The sequence below is a fragment of the Gossypium hirsutum genome, chromosome A07, assembly GCF_007990345.1.
Source record: "Gossypium hirsutum isolate 1008001.06 chromosome A07, Gossypium_hirsutum_v2.1, whole genome shotgun sequence".
Lineage (NCBI taxonomy): Eukaryota > Viridiplantae > Streptophyta > Magnoliopsida > Malvales > Malvaceae > Gossypium > Gossypium hirsutum.
Genome location: NC_053430.1, coordinates 24,457,819 through 24,463,356, shown reverse-complemented (window position 1 = coordinate 24,463,356; position 5,538 = coordinate 24,457,819). Strand labels below are relative to the sequence as shown.

Sequence of the window (5,538 nt, the reverse complement as noted above, 5' to 3'; positions counted from 1 at the left end):
AGAAGGTTGCTGAGCCTGATTTCTTTCTCGTACATTCTCATTATACAACTGATTCATAAATCCATAAATCATATTTTTGTGTTCTTGTTCCTGCATCAATAAAATTGGAACTTCACTACTTATTCCTTGTTCAGAGATTTGTACTCTGCTGTTAACTTCTTCTTGCTTAATTTGTTCTGGTCTATCTGACATATTTTCAAATCGAAGATAATCTATAATAAAAGCAAGGATTAGATCGAATCATACATATCACACTATCACAGATTTATATGGCATGTATTTCTAAGTACTTGATAAACCGTAATTTATACATATTTCTATCCCATGCTTAGCACATTTTATGAATGATTTCTCCTTAGATTTAGTGAATTTGATGCTCTTAATGCCTTAATTTCATGTTTTATATTTAGGTGAGCATAGGAGAGTGAAAGGGACGAGAAACGGGCCAAAAATAGAGAAAATGAGCCAACATACGAAATCAACACGGCCTGGACTTTCTCAAACGGGCGTGTCACACGATCGTGTCCCTTTGGCAATGTCAAAGCATGATTTACACGGGTAGATCACACGCTCGTTCCCATTTAACAGCCTTGACCACGGCCTTAAGCAATCGCACACGGGCGTGTCCCTACTGAGCCCAAATTTAGTCCAATTCGGCAAAGGCCAATTTTGAGGGCTCTTAGGCATTCCAAAGCCTATTTAAACAGTTGAGGAGGCACTTAGATGGGGGACGCATAGGAGGAAGCAAGGAATTGCTCAAGGAAAGCCGATCGATCCATCTCAGAAGCCGGATTTACCATCAAGACTGAAGATCTCCCTTCAAATTCCCTCAGGAGTTTTGGGTTTTCTGATGTTTTGTTATTTTTATTCTTTTGAGATGTTTTATTTCATTAGTATGAACTAAAACCCATAAATACCTAAGGGGAATGAAACCTAAGACGGATCTTGTTATTATTATCTGAATTGTATGATAAATATTTGACTTGTTCTTAATTATGTGTTCTTAATTCTTGTTTTGATATTCTAGGGTATTAATTCAAGTTAAGCTCTTATTTAGAGGAGGAATAAACCCTGTCTAAGAGTAAATTTGTCATAATTAAGCAGAGTTGGTTGCGCGCCTAGAGATAGGTGACAAGATTTTGCCGAATTAGGGTGAAACCTAATAAGGGAATCTATAGATTAAGTTAACACAACGCTAGGGCGTTAATTAGAAAAAGATTTCAATTATTCAATATAGGGTTAGACGTTGTTAGTATCGAGAGAGATAATAATATAACTTAGGGATCTCTACGGAACAAGTTGAATGAATAAATCGTCCAATTCAGAGTCAAATGACTAGTGAATTCTAGGTAGATTTTTCCTTAGGTATTGTCTTAATCAATCGAGTTTTCCAAAAAGTATTTTCCCCAAATTTCTGTTCTGTGATTTCTTAGTTTTATTAATTAGTTGGCTAAACAAAACCCTTTTATTTTTTAGGCTAGATAATAAAAAGAAAGTTGATACTAGTACTTTTAGTTCATTTGGGTTCAATAATCCCGTCTTGCTAAAGCTATACTATTGTTTGATAGGTACACTTGCCTTCATCGTGATATTAGTTAGTTTCAAGAATGATTCATTATAAATATTTAAAACCTGTCACGAATATCACGTATCAAGTTTTTAGCGCCGTTGCCAGGGAACTAAGATATTAAGGGCACTCGATATTTATTACTTTAGCCATTTTCTTTTACTGCAATTTAAATTTTATTCTAATTTTTATTACTAATTCTTCTTTTTCCCTTTTTCTAGCAGGTTCTTATAGTTTATGACTAGAATAAACCCGTCAGGACCATTACTTTTTGACAGTAAGATCGATTTCACAGTTCGCAGAAACCAAAGAGAAATAAGGTGAAGCTTAAGATACATAGAGAACGAACAAGAGGACGATATTCAAACGACAACTAAGGAGATGGCTGAACCTCAGGAAAACTTGATACCTCCTGCAATTGCTGTTAATCCAGTAAATCAGAATCTTGCTCCACGTACTATGTATGATTATGCTAAATCTTCTTTAACAGGAACTGAATCGAGCATAGTTAGACCTGCTGTAGCTGTAAATACTTTTGAACTGAAACCTAACACAATTCAAATGATATAGCAATTTATTCAGTTTGATAGTTTGCAGGACGAAGATCCCAACGCGCACTTAGATAACTTTTTAAAACTATGTGATACATTTAAAATTAATGGCGTTTCTGATGACGCCATTCGCCTTTGGTTATTCCCTTTTTCTTTGAGAAACAAAGCTAAATAGTGGTTGAATTCGTTACCGCGGGGGTCAATCGCTACTTGGGAACAAATGATCGAAAAGTTTTTACTAAAATATTTTTCACCGGCTAAAACCGCTAAATTACGTACTGATATCTCTTTTTTTGTGCAGATGGATTTAGAAACACTCTACGATGCATGGGAGAGATATAAGGACCTTTTGCGAAGATGACCTCACCATGGGTTACCACTTTGGCTATAGGTTCAAACTTTTCATAATGGCTTGAGTCCTCCGACTAGATAAATGGTTGACGTAGCTGCTGGCGGAACTATCAATAATAAAACACCTGAAGATGCCTATAAATTTATAGAGGAGATGTCACTGAATAACTATTAGTGGCAAGTCATAAGGACAAATCCAATGAAAATAGCCGGTGTTTATAACATCGATTCGGTCACTATGCTCTCTAATCAGGTAGAACTCTTGAATAAGAAAATTGAGGGTTTTCTTTGTTCTTCACAGGTTCACCCAGTAATGTAGTGCGAAGCAAATGGAGGTGGATCGAGCAATTTAGAATACCCATCTTATGGCCACAACATGGAGAACAAGCAGTTAAATTACATGGGTAATAATCCTCGATCTCAAAACAATCCTTATAGCAATACTTACAATGCAGGTTGGAAGAATCACTCAAATTTTTCATGGGGAGGCCAAGGAAATCAGAAATCACCACCCCCTTTAGACTTTCAGCAACCACCATACCAGTAGGAGAAAGCCAAACCTTGAGGAGATGCTAACCAAATTCATCTCAGTGTTAGAGACTCATTTTTAGAATACTGAGACGACACTAAAAAATTAACAAGCATCAATCTAGGGGCTCGAAACTCAGATTGGACAGCTCCCCAAGTTGATTTCCAAACGACCACAAGGTAGCCTGCCAAGCAACACTGAATCTAACCCAAATGAGCAACTCAACGCAATTGCCATTCAAGATGAGGAAGGGTTAGTGGCAAAACCAAGGCCAGAACCAGTGGTAAGCGAAGGAAAGAATGAGGCAGGCCAAAACGAACAAAAATCGGTAAGTACAGAATATAAACCTCGTGTGCCATACCCCAATGCGACAAGCAAAGACCGCTTAGACGAACAATTTGGTAAATTCCTTAAACTTTTAAAGAAACTACATATTAACCTACCGTTTATTGAAGCACTTTCGCAGATACCGAATGCAGTCAAAATTTTAAAGGAGCTTCTAGCAAATAAACTAAAGTTAGATGAAAGGTCGCATGTGGAGCTGAACGCGGTTTGCTCAGTCATTCTTCAGAATAAGCTACCCAACAAACTAAAAGATCCAGGGAGTTTTACGATTCCTTGTTTAATTGGTAGTTTAGATGTTAATAATGCATTGGCTGATCTAGGGGCTAGTATCATTGTTCTGCCTTACAAATTGTTTAAGCAACTAGGTCTAGGGAAACCCAAACAAACTAGGATGAACATTCAATTAACAGATAAAACTGTCAGATTTCCTAAGGGTATCATTGAAGACGTACTTGTTAAAATTGACAAATTTATATTCCCAGTTGATTTTGTTGTTTTAGACATAGAAGAGGACAGTATTGTTCCTTTAATTTTAGGAAGGTCCTTTTTAGCAACTGCTAGAACAATTATTGACGTTGGCACAGATGAACTCACACTTCGTGTAAGAGACGAAACAATCAACCTTCAAGCTCACAACCCGAACAACACATTGAAAATTAAAGGTGATTGTACAAATTGTTCTACTAAGACTAATCATACAGTGCAACCTATTTTGCAGGAAATAAGTTCGAAGGACATACATCAGCCATGTTCAATCTATAACAAAGAATCTACCCATGAAGAACAAAGGTTACTAATCGATGAGTTAAATGAATGGCTGAAATTTAAACCGGGAAAACACGAAAAACCAATACTATGCCAGAACGAGCTCAATGCCTTACCAAATCAACTTCAAGTTGGAGACAAAGTACTACTAGATGCAGCAGATCCTCGAATCGCCACTTCTGAACCGAATGAAGAAACCCCTCTTACGGTAACTAGCATTTTTCCATACGGTACGGTCGAGGTAAATCACCCAAAATTTGGCTCGTCCAAGGTAAATAGTACTCGTCTTAAACCTTATGTTGATAAGTTTATAGAAGGGATGAGGAGTGTAAACTCCTCAATCGACCGTGATCACACACCAGAGAGGTAAGTCGAGCTTAGACTATAAATAAGCGCTTCTCGAGAGGCAACCCGAGCACTAACAATGGTAATTTCTTTAAATTTTAGTTTTAACATCTAACATATTCACCAAATCATGGAACGCAGGCTTTCTAAAGCACACACGTCTAGGCATACGGGCGTGCCTTAGGCCGTGTGAAAACGGGGTAAAATTTTCCCCAACACGGGATGCAATACGTCGTCACGGCTGTGCGTTAGGACCATGGGCGAATCTGCCAAAACAACACGGGCGAGCGACATGCCCGTGTCGTAGAATCGCGGTTGAACCCGAGAAAATAGCACGAGCATTTGCCACGCCCCTGTCTAGAACCCGTGGTCGAACCTGTCATATTAACAAGGGCGTGCGCCTGCATACACGTGTATAGGAGAAGCGAACGGAGATTGACACGGCCGTGCAACATGGCCGTGTACACCAATTCGCCTAACCTCGAAAACTACAAAATACACGAGTTGAGATTAGAGCACACGGACGTGCCCCACGGCCGTGTGCCCCAATTTCTCTATAAACACCTATTGTTTATTTTATTTTATTTTTATCTCTATATTTTGAAATTATTATTTTTATTTCCTTTTAATACTATTTTGTCTTGAGTTTTTACAATTTTTATTCTTCGGCTATTTCATTACGAGTAATTAGGCTTTAGTATACCTCTTAAAGAGTTCCCGATTTTATCACAGTCAGAAAGAGCTCTAAATCTCATCCTCGCATAGGAACTAAAAACTCTACCAAGAAAGGTTCTCTACGACTGTCATGTCCTGCTCGACCACGAAATAGCTACCACCAGATATAATATTCTTTTGGCGCAGGACTTATGGACTAATGAACCTCTACCACCACCAGGGTATCCTCCACTCTCACGCCGATTATCCTCCAAAACTCCAGTTCAAGGAATTTATTCATCAGTCAGGAAGTTTCACTTCTTTCCCTATCTTATGATTATAAATATATCTTTTTCCTTATATCTATCTTTGTACATTGAGGGCAATGTACATCTTAAGTGTGGGGAGTCTTGTATATCATCATTAGAAAT

At 38.0% G+C, this 5,538-nt stretch overlaps 1 non-coding gene across 1 annotated transcript; it reads right to left on the bottom strand.

Moving 5' to 3' along the window:
• Positions 1–2,386: 2,386 nt before the first annotated feature.
• LOC121204449 (small nucleolar RNA R71) lies at positions 2,387–2,493 on the bottom strand. The gene has a single exon (XR_005899374.1). It is a non-coding gene; the product is annotated as a small nucleolar RNA R71 (small nucleolar RNA).
• Positions 2,494–5,538: the final 3,045 nt, after the last annotated feature.